This window comes from Schistocerca americana, chromosome 4 (assembly GCF_021461395.2).
Source record: "Schistocerca americana isolate TAMUIC-IGC-003095 chromosome 4, iqSchAmer2.1, whole genome shotgun sequence".
NCBI classification, from domain to species: domain Eukaryota; kingdom Metazoa; phylum Arthropoda; class Insecta; order Orthoptera; family Acrididae; genus Schistocerca; species Schistocerca americana.
In genome coordinates this window covers 378,526,889-378,544,963 of record NC_060122.1, presented here as the reverse complement: position 1 = coordinate 378,544,963, position 18,075 = coordinate 378,526,889, and the positions used below count along the sequence as shown (strand labels likewise).

General features: G+C 45.8%; 1 protein-coding gene across 1 annotated transcript in view; it reads right to left on the bottom strand.

Annotated features, from left to right (window-relative positions):
* LOC124612881 overlaps positions 1-18,075 on the bottom strand; it is a 201,065-nt gene that overhangs the window by 169,963 nt on the left and 13,027 nt on the right. The window lies entirely within an intron of this gene.

The following is an 18,075-nucleotide window of genomic DNA, read 5'->3' as shown; positions in this document are numbered from 1 at the left end:
CTAAGGACATCACACACATCCATGCCCGAGGCAGGATTCGAATCCGCGACCGTAGCGGTCAGACGGTTCCAGACTGAGGGGCCTAGAACCGCACGGCCACACCGGCCGACAGTAGTTATTCGGAGATGAAGAGGTTTGCATAGAATAGAGTAGCATGGAGAGCTGCATCAAACCACTCTCCGATCGTGCGGTAGCGTTCTCGCTTCCCACGCCCGGGTTCCCGGGTTCGATTCCCGGCGGGGTCAGGGATTTTCTCTGCCTCGTGATGGCTGGGTGTTGTGTGCTGTCCTTAGGTTAGTTAGGTTTAAGTAGTTCTAAGTTCTAGGGGACTGATGACCATAGATGTTAAGTCCCATAGTACTCAGAGCCATTTGAACCACTCTCCGAACTGAAGACCACAACAAAACTAAGCAACACCGTTCATTTAATCACTAGCTGTAATCCACGAACAGAATTACTCTTTGTACAGGGCGAAACCATTAAACGGACGCATCATTCGAAACTGAGGTGTCTGCTCATAATTATACACATTTCCATCGCCAGAAAATTGATCAGAAAAGAAGTGAGATACGGTGGTGCACCCCATAGGTCACGTTCATCCCATAACGTTACGTGCAATGAGATCGTAAGTGAGTCTTGGTGGTATCTGATTTGAGGATATTTGATTTATTTTTTTTAATTTTAGCTCGTTCGTCTCAGATGCATTGGTATACAATTTTTGCTACTGTTATTACTAGTTTCAGGCTGACACGCCCATACTCAAGCCACACACCTTGTTATTAATCGTAATTAGTCATACGGTATGGTAAGACTAGTTACAGTTCATGAAAGGTATGTGGTTTGAGATGCAATTGAGGCGAACGAAATAAAAAAAGGAATATGCAATTTCAACAGTACTGAACAGTTGCGGTTATGGTTCGACACGGAATTTTGTTCTGTCTTTCACTATCATCAGAGACTCACCTACAACAAGACAAACACCACAGTACCCTGTACAAGCAACGACGAACACAGTTACATAGGTGGCGTTTCAGTCCGGAACCACGCGGCTGCTACTGTCGCAGGTTCGAATCCTGCCTCGGGTATGGATGTGTGTGATGTCCTTAGGTTAGTTAGGTTTACTTAGTTCTAAGTCTAGGGGACCGATAATCTCAGATGTTAAGTCCCATAGTGCTTAGAGCTATTTTTTAACAGTTACATAATTGCCATATCATCTGCAAATACATTGAATGCAATAGTTACTTAGTTCTCTAAGGACTTACTACATTAACAATGCCTCATCCGCATATTACATACCAATGCCCTTACCTACCACAGAGGTCTCCGTCTTTCCCATAAATCTCGAGTATTTACGAGCCTGTCTGTCTCTCAAAGTTTTTATCTATCACAAAAAACATACAAACTGTTCGCAATAATTTGCACTGGAAATCAAAAGAAGTGATTACCGAATTTGTATATAGCTCTTAATGCCTATTACGTCAGTCTCCGTAGCTGAGTGTTCAACATGGCGACTGCCATGCAGAGGACCGAGGTTCTATTCCCAGCAATTTTTCCTTGCTGGGAAGACTGAACAGGAGCGCACTCACCCTCTTTATGCCAGTTAAGAACCTACTTGAGTGAGAAGTAGCTGCTTCGATTGCTGCAAAGATGACAACGGCCGGGAGAGCAGTGTGGTGGTCCTACGGCCCACCGATTAGCATCCAAATGAATCCAAATGTCGTCATTGGCTGGCGATGACACGGCGGCCGGTCTGTCCCGATAGGCCCGTCTGAAGCCTGAACCATTCGTGAAATGTATTCGCTGTCACGGATATGGACAAGCATCTGCTAAATGGAATGGCGACAATGAAAATTTGTGCCGGACCTGGTCTCCAGCCTGGATTTTCCGCTTATTGAATGCACGTCCGAAGGAACATTGAATCATAATTCGGAATGACACAGGCGCTGTTATATCGTACGTTCTCTATTATCTCGTTGCGACTATTATATTAAATTTCTTACACGCCCATGCTAAGCGCTACTTTCTACAACATTTTCCCGCACACGAATCTGTTCGTTAAGTTCAGGCATGTTGCCCGGAGTATAAGAAAATGGAAAAACAGTTGCTGATACTAGGTAAAAATGTTGTAGTTGAAAAAGAAATACATCCTATGAGGACCACATTAATAACATGTTCTGACCGCATCAAAGCGATTTCACGAAAAGCGGTGGGAACCTCATCAAGCTTTACCAGAAAGAAGCGAGGTAGGTGACGCGATGCTGCGTACAATATTCACTCGTATTCGAGGGGACAATGGGTCGAATCCCTGTTCGGTCGAATAGATTTAAGCTGTCAAATGGTTGCAAATGGCTCTGAGCACTATGGGACTTAACAGCTGATGTCATCAGTTCCATAGAACATAGAACTACTTAAACCTAACCTAACCTAAGGACATCACACACATCCACGCCCGAGGCACGATTCAAACCTGCGACCGTAGCGGTCGCGCGGTTCCGGACTGTAGCGCCTAGAACCGCTCGGCCACATCGGTCGGCATTTAAGCTGTCCCTGGTTTCCTTAACCACTTAAGGTAAATAACAGGACGGTTCTTTCGAAAAGAAGATTTTATTGCCCGTGTTAGATTGTGTCCAATCTCAAAGTCCTAGCCGTCTCCAGGACGTTATATCCTAATTTAACTTTCTTCTTTTATCGAAAACAGGCCATTTCTTTAATATTTATTGACGCTGACAAACCAAAGTTCCTATTACATAAAGCAGGTCGCATAATACGTCTACCCTCCTTCACGATATGACGGTTTTCATATTTGGGATTAATTCATTATATGAAGCGGAAACAACCAAAAAACATTGTCAAATATAACGCCAGAATTCACACATGTTAAATTAACTATACTGCTAAACACAAATGCCGTCCGTTTCTGTACTGGCCCCGGAAGAACTCTGCATAACGGACACTGTTTAGCATTCCGCGCACACTAAAACAGGACTACGGCTGTTAGCGTCACTTGACATAGGTGACCGTTGTTGGAAGCTTAAAGTGAATTATCCGGATCTGTAAAGAATGGGAAATGGGTAGACTGTTTAAAGGCCAGAACCTAATGGCACAGCAAAGCACACGCAAAATGCTGTAACGTATTGCGAGGACACCTGTACAGGAAGTGTACAAACTTACATCTGAAAATACGATTCTTCTTTGAAGTGCACGGCGTAGTGTACATGGCTACAAGGCTAATCAAGCGCTCCATCTTTGACGATTAGTCATAATGGGGCAACAAAATTCTAATTCTTGCGACATAAAGCCTAATATTTGCGAAAGTCCTCAGTTCAGTTTCACGGCATTAGTGATGAGTGACTTCAACAACTATTAGCAAAATAATAAAAATAGAAACGAGCGGCTGGAAGTTCCCGGTGCTAATTCCAAGGCGAGTGAAAGTTCGTTTTCAGCCGGGACGCCTTGACTCGTTATCACGCGGGCGTTATCTTTGAACAGAGCCCGTGTATTCAACACTAGCGCTTGGCAGTTGACCAGTCGACCTTGCCGCTCCTCCGTCATAGCCGCTGTGTGTTGTCGCGCTGGTGGCGACGTATTTGCAGAGAAACTACAAGGTAAAGCTCAACAGGGTTAAACACACAAACGATGGCCACGGTTCTTCGCCGTGAAGCGCTAGCTAAAATGTGTGTCGTACCACCAAATCAGGTCAAACCAGTAAATCAGCGTAGCGCTGTGTGAGAGAGGGTGCAGCATCAGAAATGGTTCAAATGGCTCTGAGCACTATGGGACTTAACTTCTGAGGTCATCAGTCCCCTAGGACTTAGAACTACGGAAACCTAACTAACCTAAGGACATCACACACACACGGATTCGGAGGTAGGATTCGAACCTGCTACCGTAGCGGTCGCGCGGTTCCAGACTGTAGCGCCTAGAACCGCTCGGCCACCCCGGCCGGCTGCAGCATCAAACGACTTTTTCCACGAAACGTTACAGAATATTCTATTTTGTGCAATTTTTCTCTTCATCGCTTCATTTCAGTATCAGCTAAAGCCTAACATACCGAATTTAAGAAATAATGGTATAATTAACTAACTATGAATGTGATGAAAGTTATCAACCAAAGACACGGATTTGTGCACGACTTGCTAGGAATGGTATACATCAGATGCTCCTACGGCGTATAGAGTGTTCCTGTGAGATCCCAGATTGGCGTTAACAATGTCATAGAGGCATTTGCTCTATACGAAATGCTGTGATTTGTCTCAAGAGTGCTTCGACTACATATACCACCACAAACTCTGCCCGTCACAGTTTCAGTAATATCTCCCCCCTTTTTTTCCAATGTTATTTTCATTAATTTGGTAACATCAGTTCTAGTCAGATCACCGAAGTTAAGCGCTGTCGGACTTGGCTGGCAATTGGATGTGTGGCAATATGAGCCTGCTGAGCGCTCTTAGCAAGCCGGATGCACTAAGCCCTAATGAGGCCAATAAGGAGCTACTTGATTTAGATGCAAAATCTCCTCTTACGAAAACTGACAACGGCCGAGAGAGTGTTGTGCTGACCACCTGCCCCTCCATATCCGCATCCAGTGACGCCTTAGGACTGAGGATGGCACGGCGGTCTGTCGGTGGTCGGTACCATTGGGACTTTAAGGCCTATTCGGACAGAGTTCTTGTTATTGTTGCGTACACGATACTATGGATGAGGACATCAATCACGATGCGCTCACGCTTGGCTATGTGGCTAATCGCCGGCCGCTGTGGCCGAGCGGTTCTAGGCGCTTCAGTCCGGAACCGCGTGACTGCTACAATCACAGGTTTGAATCCTGTCTCGGGCATGAAATGTGTGTGATGTCATTAGGTTAGATAGGTTTAATTAGTTTTAAATTCGAGGGGACTGATGACCTCAGATGTTAAGTTCCATAGTGCTCAGAGTCATTTGAACCATTTTTGTGTGTGTGTGTGTGTGTGTGTGTGTGTGTGTGCCTAAACCGGATTTCACCCGTCATTGTCAACAACACGAACGGCACCCTACACCTTCACCAGTTATCTGTTCTAAATACTTACAGATAAGATGCTACAGTCACTCTTCGTGGAGGACGGACACGTGCACAGTATATGAGGAAAGAATGCCTTTCCAATTAGCCAGCTGAACATATCGCTCAGCACCGTTCCAGCCACAAATGACATGCGGCTGTTCCCTAGTTCCTCTTCGCTGTGAACTCAAATAGCATTCTACTCCGTTGCTTCATTCCCAGTCTGAAACATTTACAGTAAGCTGTGAAACGGAAGAGTGAAAACTCACACGAGATATACTTGTAGGACCGTTTTTTTATCTGCTGTTTCGTACTACAGCAGTAACTACTGCAATGTCTCAGCCTCATTTTTGCTCGAGGAATAGATAAGTGCTGTTTCTACAGAAACAATTTCGATGGGTCATTCTACGAAGCTTTTCAGCCACTTTTCATTGTAAGCACCAATCTCGAGATTTAGGCAGGCGCATAATTCCGTTGAAATGTCTGACACAATGTGATAAATTTTCGGCTTTACCTCTTCCACAACAGTTCCACGTTGCAAGCCATATTCATACATCGCAGTCACCATACGAAACTGGGAAGGTGTGTAAGATAAATAGCTTCACCAAAATCATGCGGATCTATGGATACTCCACGCACCACCTTTCGCTCTCCGTTTGCTTTGGTAGTAATTTCACGGTGGCTCTCTTTCCTGAATTTTCTCACAGTTGAAAAAATCTCGAAACTCAATCAATGATTGAACGACGTGGTGCAGGGATAAGCTATTGAACTAGTTCGGAAGAAGGGCGGTGCAAGCCCCCATCCCGCAGTCTACATACTGGCTGGTCCCGGCGGAGGTTCGAGTCCTCTCTCGGGCATGGGTGTGTGTGTTTGTCCTTAGGATAATTTAGGTTAAGCAGTGTGTAAGCTTAGGGACTGATGGCCTTAGCAGTGAAGTCCCATAAGATATCAACAAACATTTGAACATTTGATGACAAACCTCCCACCTTCCGTGTTAATGAGTAGAAATATTGGAAAAGTTCTTGGTACTTTTGTTTAAGTGGAACGCGCGCTCAGTGGGCATGACACTCTGGCCTTTCCGCATTTAGAACACCTAAAGGGTGTAAACGTACGGAGTTATGCGTTTTATTGCGACGTGTACGTTAATGAAAGGCACGGATGGTATTCCGTCGTCAATAGAATTCCAGTACACGCTGAGTACGTCGTAAATTAAATGCACTTATACAAGTAAATATACGTTAAGCACATAACGACTACAGACGTTGCTCTTGACAGTACAAGAAGGCGCCGCAACGAACAATCGTGTATGTTTGGTCAGGGAATGGAAAAAAGAAGGAAAACTGTGGTAATGTGCTTTAGACATTAGATGTGTCACACCATGAGACTTTTGCACTAAATCATGTTCTAATCTAGGATTGAGAGGTGGTAGGTCATCACATCACTAGTCTTACGACTTCTTGGATTTTTTTTTTTTTTTTCACAGCAACTAAGGAAGGCAGCACATACATTCACTTTAATCAAGAATTTATAAATGCAGATCATTGTCTACTCCTGAACAATAAAACCTTTTGTTATGTCCTTCATCTCCGTACGAGACAATCTGCCGAAACTGTGAAAAATCTATGGTTCCAATGGCCCTAAGCACTATTGGACTTAACATCTGAGATCATCAGTCCCCTAGACTTAGAACTACTTAAACCTAACTAACCTAAGGACATCACACACATCCATGCCCGAGGCAGGATTCGAACCTGCGACCGTAGCAGCTGCGCGGTTCCTGACTGAAGCGCCTAGAATCGCTCGGCCACAGTGACCGGCTTCTGAAAAATCTGTTTCAGCATTAAAATAGAAATGTGCACTATACTCTTAACTTCAATTCAAAATTCTCAGGAGAATTGTCTTAGTTGTAAGTAAGCTATCGAAAGAGAAAGTCATTTTCGCATTATTTGCCGCTGAGATGACAGCACTTGTTTTCTAGCTTTTGCCAGGCTGCCCCAACTACTTCAGATTTTAAATGAAAAATGGAAACTACAAATACTTAAAACCCTATGTGTTGTCCTTAAACTCCACGCTGAACAGTCACTGAAAGCGGTCACATTCGTTGCATATCTTGGAGTAAGCGTACTGAGTGATTTAAAACGGGACGTCGACGAGAAACTAATCGTAGACATGGGAGACACCAGACCGAGATTCATTGGAAGAATCCTTAGGATGTGTATTCCATCCACGAAAGAGGTAGCGTACAAAATATTCATTCGACAGATATGGTCGGCAGTCTGGCAGCCTTACCAGATAGTATATAATATATATAATGTCGTGTGACTAGGGCCTCCTGTCGGGTAGACCGTTCGCCGGGTGCAAGTCTTTCGATTTGACGCCACTTCGGCGACTTGCGCGTCGATGGGGATGAAATGATGATGATTAGGACAACACAACACCCAGTCCCTGGGCCGCGAAAATCTCCGACCCAGTCGGGAATCGAACCCGGGCCCTTAGAAGTGACATTCTGTTGCGCTGACCAAATTTTCTTTTTTTTAATCTCATTTTGTTCGTTATAGTTTGTTCTATATGTTCGGGGCGGACGTCCTATGACGTCCGTTCAAGTTCTTCGCTGATCCATTCACTCAGTTTTTTTAATGCAGAGGGCAGCTAACCCTCTGACCGCGCACGCTGAGCTACCGTGCCGGCGACCACTCAGCTACCGGGGGCTGACCCGAGATAGGATTAACAGATGCAATGGATATGATCCAAACAAGAAAAACATTCGCCACGCTTTCGTTTACTTAGCGCGAAAGCGCCACTGAAATGCTCAGCCACCTCCAGTGGCAGACACTACAAACAAGGCGATGTGGAGTCAACCAATATACTGGCTCCTCCTGCGTAAGTCCCACCAAAAGACCATGAAGGCAAATTCAGATTCAAGATCGTACAGAGGCTTGCCAGCCAGCAATTGTTCTCTTCTGCGCACCATTCGTGTTGCGAACTGGAAAGGGGAAAGGGGGTTGGAGTTAACAATGGTCTAGGAAGTATCACCCGCCAGACGTCACAGCGTGGCTTGCGGGGAATCGCATCCAGCTGCAGCTTCGCTTGAGCGCGGCGCCCGATGCAGTGGATTCTACGAACAGCTGATGGAGCTCCCGTTTCCCACATCCCGACCAGCCTGCGGGCCGTTCTGTGAAGCGTGTGATTATTAAATGTCGCGGTGGGACAAAGGGCGACCCGATGGCGCGGGCCAGCTGGCCGGCGTGGCGCGGACGGCAGCGGCGGGCTGTAACAACATCCTGGCAGGAAGCGCGATGCTCCGCCATCCGCAGATAACGCTTCCTGCGGCCGCCGGCCACTCCGCTCCTGTCCTGCCGTCCCACCAGCACCGGGTCCTGTGTTGACACCAGCCGTCACTACCGAGCAACATCGCGTGGCAGTCTGACAATGCGTACAACACAATATCAGCATCCCAGACACGCCTCACTCATTTCCTGAGATGTGTACCTACTGACAGCGTTTGTCCATTGTATTTAAGTAGAGCTCGTGTATCTGACGCTCTTCCTAAGTTATAGTAATACAAGAAATACACAAGATCAAATGAAGGTAGTCTGGTTCCTTCAACCCCCACAAACCAACCATCAAAAGAAGAGTAGCGCAGTTCGGTATGGAATCGTTCAATGAACACGAGGCCATTACAGAGGTACTCAGCAAACTCCACTGGCAGTTGCTACAAGAGGTCTTAGAGAGGGAGAGAGAGAGAGAGAGAGAGAGAGAGAGAGAGAGAGAGAGAGAGAGAGAGGAATATATAAAGCAGACTGTTTGTATGTGTCTATGTCTGGTATCTCCTCCCAGCCCCCTGGATCTGTTTCAACTAAATTTGGGACAGAACCAGAAGGCTTAAAGAATATCAGCACTGTGGGGTTTATAATCTCCTAGGTTAAACAGAAGCGGAGATATGGACAATGTTATTTCCACGCCCAGTATATAGGTTGCCCTGCATGGAAGGCATGTAGTAGTAGTAGCATCCTGGATGGAGAGATTTATAGGGAGAGAGAGGATGAAAAGAGAAGGGGGAAGAAGGGTAGGGATGGAGACTATGGTAGGATGAATAGGACATAGGTTGGAGGAGGAGGAAACGAAGTGTATGGAGAAGGACCAAGTGGATCGCAAGGAGAGGGGGAGAAGAGGATGTGCAAAGAGGGAGGGAGAAGGACAAATACGGAGAGAGACGGGGGGAGAGAGGGGTGAGGAGTAGATGGACAGAGAGAGGGGAGGATATGATCAGAAAGATGGGGAGGAGGAGATAGAGAGGGAGGAGGCGGAGATGAAGAGGCAGAAAGGGTGGGGAGAAGGAGATAGAGGTGAGAGGATGTATTGGAGAGGGTGCATATGCAAGCGAATCCGAGGGGGAAAAGGCTAGTAAAGTAGTGTCACTTTTGAATCAACCACATAACATTTGTGATAAGACTACGAGTCACTCGACATGACTGGAGAGCAGGTTTTCAACTTCTTCTAAAATATAAAAGAACCTTGTACCTTTGACCACAAAACAAGCTGCCACTCTCGTACGCGACGTTGATTTATGGCCTTGTCACGAATTTTATGTGGCTGAGCCAAAATTGTAATACTATGCTAATACATGACAACGGTAACTTCACCTTAAATGGTTCAAATGGCTCTGAGCACTATGGGATTGAACTTCTGAGGACATCAGTCCCCTAGAACTTAGAACTACTTAAACCTAACTAACCTAAGGACATCACACACATTCATGCCCGAGGCAGGATTCGAACCTGCGACCGTAGCGGTAGCGCGGTTCCAGACTGTAGCGCCTAGGACCGCTCGGCCACCTCGGCCGGCTAACTTCACCTTATATGGAAAATTACGTATCAATTTCTCCCTCGTAAAACTCACGAAAGAACCACCCCGAGAAAATGTGACAAATTAGGGTTTATATGGGGGTTATCTGTTTTCACTTTTTTTCAGGCAACATTCTAGAACAGAACTGGGAAATAGTGATAAAGACAGCGGTATTAGAAGCGCCCTCCGCCATTCAACATTAGATTATAAATTCTGATGTACTATGACAGCCATGGAAGTGACTGAGCTGCCAGCAAGCTTGTTATTGGTGTGGTATTGTGGTCATCTATCACGATGTTGCGCCATTGACTTTGTTTCCGTCTCCCGTGAGTCGCCGACAACTGACTAAAACTCCAGCTATAAGAAACAAATCAAACATTTTCTACACTTCCAAGTAGCCAAATTCAGCTTCTGCCGATATGTACCTGGAACATCAAAACAATTATGTTTTCCCTTCACTAGACTTCTACCGACAGTACCGTAATAGTGTAAACACGAATGGTGATGGAAAGTTGAATAATCGATAAACTATGTATCACACAAAACTCAGTTCTCTTGCCGAATGAAGTTACGCAAAGGTTGAGGCTTTGGAAATGCATTCCGGAAGAACGAAGTTGAAATCTACGTCCAACCATCCAAATTTACGTTCCCCGTGGTTTGTCGTAATCGATTAAGACGAAAGACAGTATGATTGCTTTCAAAAGGACACAGTACGTTTCCTTCCGCATCCGTATCCCATACGATCTTGCGTTCTCCCACTAGTGACGTCATCGTCGTCGATGACGTTAAAACCTAATCTTCCTTTCTTGCAACAGTCTTAGCAGGAAAAGTATTGACGGGGCATTGTTCGCCAATGCACTAACAGCATAACCAAGACACGCGATGAAACAAAGAATTTTGGTAAACAAATCAGCAGAATTACTCAGTCATTCTTGGGTAAAATTGCTCAAGCTAATGTAAAAAAAAGGCATGTCTCTGATGACGGTTAACAAAAAATGGAAATTTACCAGTAAGCGCACCCCCGATTTCTTATAGAAGCCAAGAAACTACGTATAAAATAGCTTCAAACTACTGAGTTCAAATGTTCAAATGTGTGTGAAATCTTCTGAGACTTAACTGTTAAAGTCATCAGTCCCTAAGCTTACACACTACTTAACCTAAATTATCCTAAGGACAAACACACACACTCATGCCCGAGGGAGGACTCGAACCTCCGCCTGGATCAGCCGCACAGTCCATGACTGCAGCGCCTTAGACCGCTCGGCTAACACCGCGCGGCAACTACTGAGTACTTTACGAATGAGTTAATGTTAAATATCTTACGTCAAGCATGTAAAACGTTTATGGTTCAAGATGCAAAATCTAATTAAGTAGGTTTTCTTAGTTTCAAATTGTTTCCCATAGGACTAATGAAGTTCTACTGCACGAAGAGCGAAAATGTTGTAGGCGACAAATTTTGTGCCTTTCATATCCTGTGGGGGTTTTCAGCGAGAAAAAGTTTAGACAAGGTCTTAAATTATGTGTAAAGTGCTCTCATTGTCAAATACTAGATGAAAATAGTCCGAGTTGTTCGCGTACTGTAAATTACACTGTCTCAAGGCATAATGGAACCTTCTAGAGACAAGATATAGCGAAAGACCGGTAGTACACAATATGTACAAGAACCAAGAAGGTACAATAAGAGTGGAACATCAAGAAGGAAGTGCAAGGATTAAAAACGGTGTAAGACAGGGATTCCGTCTTTCACCCCTACCGTTCAATATATACATCGAAGAAGCAATGGCGGAAACAAAAGAGTGGTTCAAGAGTTTGATTAAAATACAATGTGAAAGGAAATCAGTGTTAAGACTCGCTAACGAGACTGGTATCCTCAGGGAAAAGAAGAAGAATTATAGGAGCTGTTGAATGGAATGAACGGTCTGAGTACAGAATATGGATTGAGAATAAATCGAAGAAAGCGAAAGTAATGAAAAGTAGCAAAACTGAGAACAGTGACAAACTTAATATCATAACTGTCGAATTCTGCCACCTAGGCTGCGAAATAACCCATGATAGACGGAGCAAGGAGGGCATAAAAAACAGACTAGCACTGGCAGAAAGGGGCATTCCTGGCCAAGAGAAGTCTACAAGTATTAAACATAAATCTCAATTTGAGGAAGAAATTTCTGAGAATGTACATTTGGAGCACAGCATTTTATGGCAGAGAGACATGGATTATGGGAAAACCGGAAAACTAGAGAATAGAAGCATTTGAGATGTGGTACTGCAGAAGAATGTTGAAAATTCGGTGGGCTGATAATTTAAGGAATGAGGAGACTTTCCGGAGAATCGGCGAGGAAAAGAATGTATGAAAAACACTGACAAAAAGAAGGGACAAGATGATAGGACGTCTGATAAGAAATCAGGGATTAACTTCCGTGGTACTAGAGGGAGCAGTAGAGGGCAAAAACTGTGAGGAAGGCAGAGATTGGGCTACATCCAGCAAATAATTGAGGACTTGGGTTGCAAGTGCCATTCTGAGATGAAGAGGTCCGTACAGCAGAGGAGTTCGTGGCGGGCCGAATCAAGCTAGTCAGAAGAATGGAACTTAGAAAAAAAAATGAAAATCAAATAAGAATCTAAACGCACGACATCAGCTACCCAACAGTTGTGCGTTTGGAGTTTACACGTCGAATAAATAGATGTCCACATTATCGTGTTCATTGTATAGGGTATCTGTTCTACGTGCGCCAATGTTTGGTGTCTCCATTCGATTTTCGCTTAGGGGCCTGAATATGACGCTAATGAAGCGTCGAACTTGGTTGACTAAATTACAAAATTTTTAGGAAAAGTTACGGCAGTTGGTGTCCTTATTCTGTGAGAAATACGTTAAGAGTGGTTACTGAGAACAAGCCAATGGGTTAACGACAGAAAACGGAGTGCCTGACCTGCCGAATGCATTTTTCTTATGTCTTGTAGATGGAACACTCATGGCTATACAAATTAATTGACCTACGACCAATCTAAATTAACGAACCGTTACAACATATCGCTCCACGTCAATCACTCGATTGCAAAGTATTGCACGCAGAGTTCCTTTGGCAGACTAGATAAAAGCAGTGCTAACTCCTGTCTGCTGGTATCTCTCTAACAACGCATTAGGCGTGTTTCGAGACTGACTCGGGGTCGAAAGACATTAAAGTGCGCCTTTTTAGGGGCGTTGCGAGTACACCGACGATGTGGAAATTCGGCGAAGTGCACTGAAAGGGAACTGCTGCATTTGATAAGCGTCTGGCGCCGCGGTACGTTCCCGGAATGAGATTGCCGCCACCCGCGGAAGGCGCGACGTCAGAGACACCTGGCAGCAGCGATAGCAGACGAGGCGAACCCCGCCCACGCCCACAGCCAGCACGCGCTCATCGCAGATGCGGCCGCGCGAGCGCGGCCGTGCATTCCCGTCGCGTGTCGGAGCCGCGGCGCCACCACGCAGTCGTCTGTTTCCGCTCGCTGCCGCCTCCTGCTGCCCAGTGCTTGGCACCAGCGCACTCGCAGGGGAAGAACCACACAGCGCTCACTGATTTTCCTCATCTTTTGCACGGTGTACTCCATACTTAAGGACCGCATAAACGAGCGATAGATGTCTGGCAATTTATCAAGCAGAATTTCGAATGCCTCTCTCATGAAGGTTTGCTGTGTCCACCACTTTAAAAAAAAATTAAAAAAAATAAACTTATTTCGAAACTTCCCAGCGGCTTACAGCTTTTTAATATAAATATTGTCGACTAAATCATTATGCTTTCTCGTGTAGTTTTGGATGGCAAGAACTATTGTGATTTATGCAGTCTGTGACTATCTTTCTCCGGAATATGTTCAATGGGTGTATTGGACCATTTTGTGTGAGTACGAGGTCTAGAAATTTATTCAGTTATGATGTTCGTGCTCCACTGTACACGTGATGTTGTTTGTAAGTTATTTCATTGTCAGTTGAATCTGTCTATTTCCTTTTCTGTTTCTTCAAATAAAATTATGTGAGTTGTTACATATCTGCGGTAATAAAGAAGTTTGTTAGCCATTTGAGGATGGTTTTGAAAAAAAAATATATTACTATTGTTTAGAAAAATATTAGCTAGTGAACCAGCAATTCAATTTCCCCATTAATAAATTGTGTCCTTGTACACATGGTTGCTGAACGTGAAGTAGTTGTGAGAGACTGTTAATTTTAGTATAGTACCTATCTTTTCACTTCGTTTACTACCTTTTCCCTAGTTAAGACGGTAAGTTACCGGCTACTCTATTTTGTCCTACTCCTCAATACTTTTGCACCGGACAGCTGTACCCTTCGTTGCTTAAAAAATGGTTCAAATGGCTCTCAGCACTATGGGACTTAACAGCGGAGATCATCGGTCCCCTAGAACTTAGAACTACTTAAACCTAACTAACTTAAGGACATGACACACATCCATGCCCGAGGCATGGCACACAAATACTGCGACTGGACGTTCATCGAGTGGCGACAGGTGACTTTCTCAGATGGCTCACGTCTTATACTCCATCGGACAGATGGCCGTTGGGGATGCGGCGTGAACCGTCAGAAAACTAACATCCTGAAACGATCGTCGGAAGGTTCCCGGCAGGAGGAGGGAGTGTTGTGGCCCGGGGGATGTTTTCGTGGCATTCCCTTGGTGATCTCGTCATTCTGGAAGGCACAATGGATAAACACAAGTATGCTGGTATTCTTGGGGACCATGTCCACCCCTACACGCAGTTTGTTCTTCCTCGGCATGATGACATCTACTAACGGGACAATGCAACGTGTCACGCAGCTCAAACCTCAGGTGCGTGATTCGAAGAGCACCAGGCTGAATTTCCCGTACTCCCCTCGTCACCAAACTCTCTCGATTCCAACACAATGGAGAATCTGTGGCACTTTACGTGCCGTGGATCGTCACCCGAGAAACCTAGCGCAGCAGGCTATGCCACTAGATTTGACATGATTCCACATTCTATGTCCATCCCGATAGCTGAGTGGTCAGCGCGGCGTCTGTCACGCCAAGGGGCCCGGGCTCGATTCCCGGCTGGGGCGGAGATTTTCTCCGCTCAGGGACTGGGTGTTGCGTTATCCTGATTATCATTTCGTCATCAGTGGAAAGCAACGGTAAAACACCACTGGAATCACTTCCCTAGACGCTCATGCAGTGGACCTCTCTGACGAGACTTCCCCCATGACAAGACTTGCCGTAAGGCAGAACACCAAGTTTTTTCCACATCCTATCCGCATCTTACAGAATCTTATTGAGTCTCTTGCTGCACGCCTCGCAGTGGTCCGCGCTGCAAAAGGTCCACATTCTGGCTTAACGTCTCCGTGCAGTGTGCTTAAACCGTTTGCGTACTTTAGTCTCCGCTGCAGAGTATGCTTCACCTGTGTCGAGTGCATCCACTCACACCAAACCGGTTGATATTGCAATCAATGAGACCGTCCGAATCTTGTCGTGATGTATGAAGCCAACTCCAGTGTTAGACACCGGACTCGCATTCGGGAGGACGACGGTTCAATCCCGCGTCCGGCCATCCTGATTTGGGTTTTCCGTGATTTCCCTAAATCACTCCAGGCAAATGCCGGGATGGTTCCTCTGAAAGGGCACGGCCGACTTCCTTCCCAATCCTTCCCTAATCCGATGAGACCGATGACCACGCTGTCTGGTCTCCTTCCCCGAAACCAACCAACCAACCAACCAACCAACTCCAGTCGATCAAATCTACCCGATTGTTGGAATAGCTCCCCCCACTATTAGAAGGGCGGTTGCTGCTGATGTAGAGAGGGCTAAGCAAACTTGTGATCCCCGACATCCGCTGCATGATCATCAGGCTGTAGTCCGTCGACTGAAGTCGAGAAAGAGCTTCATCGCCAGGACTCAATCACTAGAGGGAACACCAGAGTCTAACCGCGTCACCAGGTGGAAGAGCAAGCTACCGCCTTATATCCCTGTAAAGGAAGAGCTAGCTCCAGCTATTTGGAGATCGCTCAATCGTCTTAGGGTGGGCGTTCCTCTTTCCAAGACGAACATGCGGAAATGGGGCATTCTTCCAGCTGATGGAGATACATCCTGCGAGCGCGGAACAACACAAGATCCGGCCTACCTGCTAATTTGTCCTCAACTTGAACAACCCTGCACAACACAGGACCTGATCGAGGGAAACAACAAGGCCATCGGAGTTGCTACCTTCTGGAAATGCTGACCGGACACGGAAATGAATGAATGAATTGGAGACTGATATCTTTTCGGCAAAGGATGTCAACAGATACGGGGTGCAAGCTCGCATAGGGTATCAATATCAGCGATGTCCTTTCCCAACGAAACAACCCCTGCATTGAAGGTTATTCACTGACGGAATTTGGGGCCCAGCCTGGCATTTGTCTAAATGAGAGAGGGAAATCACCTCAGGCTGGCCGGTGTAGCTGCTGTCGATAATCTGTGGCGTGGCTTCGGTCCAGGTCCAGCCTTTCTTGTCCCGTAAGCTAGCGCATAACGCATGAGCAGGTTACTAGCTTGCCTGGTATTTAACTGAAAAGATACTGAGTTTACAAAGGGTCAGTACTCGAACAGCCAGCTTTACCATTAGGAGTAAATGAAGAGTACTAAAAGAAAGGATTCCAAGGTAGATGTAGATGCCCTAATAACCGCCAAGGCGAGTCGGATCTCAAGAATAGGTCACCTTAGCCCGCATCTCGTGGTCGTGCGGTAGCGTTCTCGCTGCCCACGCCCGGGTTCGATTCCCGGCGGGGTCAGGGATTTTCTCTGCCTCGTGATGGCTGGGTGTTGTGTGCTGTCCTTAGGTTGGTTAGGTTTAAGTAGTTCTAAGTTCTAGGGGACTGATGACCATAGATGTTAAGTCCCATAGTGCTCAGAGCCATTTTTGAAGCCATAGGTCACCTTAAACGGGGTCACTGTGGCGTTGTAGCCACTCGTGTTCTATAATGGAAACAATGGTGTCACACGGGGCTGAGGCGAGTGAACGTTGAGAGGTCGGCTGTGGAACGTGGAATGCGTCGCTGTCCTCTCACACGGAGCGGCGCCGCTGTGGCTGGCTGGTCGGAGGCTGGGCCAGCCGTGGCGTTCCCAGGGCCCGCGGGCGGCAGATCGCGTTTCGCGCCGAGCCAGGTGGGAGCTGGCTCACCACTCGGGCGGCCTGCCCGCGATCAGCTGCAGTCTCCGCCGCAAGAATATTACGGAAATGTTACTCACTTACCAAAGAATTGTGTTACAAAACACTCGTTCGAACGATTCTTGGATATTGCTCATTGGTGTGGGACGCTATCAGATACGATAACAAGCAGAGACAGTGACCCACAGAAGAGTGGAGCGTTTCGTTCCTGGCTCGTTTAAAAAGCGCTACAGCGTTAAGGAGATTCTCACCGAACTACTGTGGCAGACTCTACAAGAGAGACATTGTGTAATCCCGAGAAGTTTACTGTAAAAATTCGCACGTTCTAAGAAGACACGAGAAAACCGGAGAGAGTAAAGTTCAGAAGGAGGCTTACCGACAATCCTTCCCTCCACGCATCGTCTCCCAGTATACTGCTTCCACAGTAATATCGCAGTACAGTCCACTTAATTCCTTTCTATATGACTGATGCTTCTTCATTATTAGTCGGTTACATTCATAGAGAAACAAACTCTGAAGTTGCAAGTTTTCTTCACTTCCTTTTTTATGATAATAGAGTCGAAACGACAAATACCTGCTTCCTGTATTCAGTCAATACAAGATACTGCTGTTTACTGATACTGAGAAATCATATGTGCCGCGCGGGTTAGCCGTGCGGTCTGTCATGGTCCGACCCCCCCTCCCCACAGGAGGTTCGAGTCCTTCCTCGGGCATGGGTGTGTGTGTCGTCCAGTTAGTTTAAGTTACGTTAAGTAGTGTGTAAGATTAGGGACCGATGACCTCGGCAGTTTGGTCCCATAAGCCCTTACCACAAATTTCTAAAATCATATGTGCCAAATTAGTATGCAAAAAATTTTGAAAGAGAATGATGTATGTTTTACCTAAACTAGAGATAAGTATGTGGCTGCGACTACCATTCAACGACAGCAAGAATACGCTTAACTCTCTATAATAGCTTATCTTTTTCCTAGTTGTGTGATCACAATGTTTTTTTAATTGGTCGGATAGGAAGTTCGGCCCACTGGATATATATATATATATATATATATATATATATA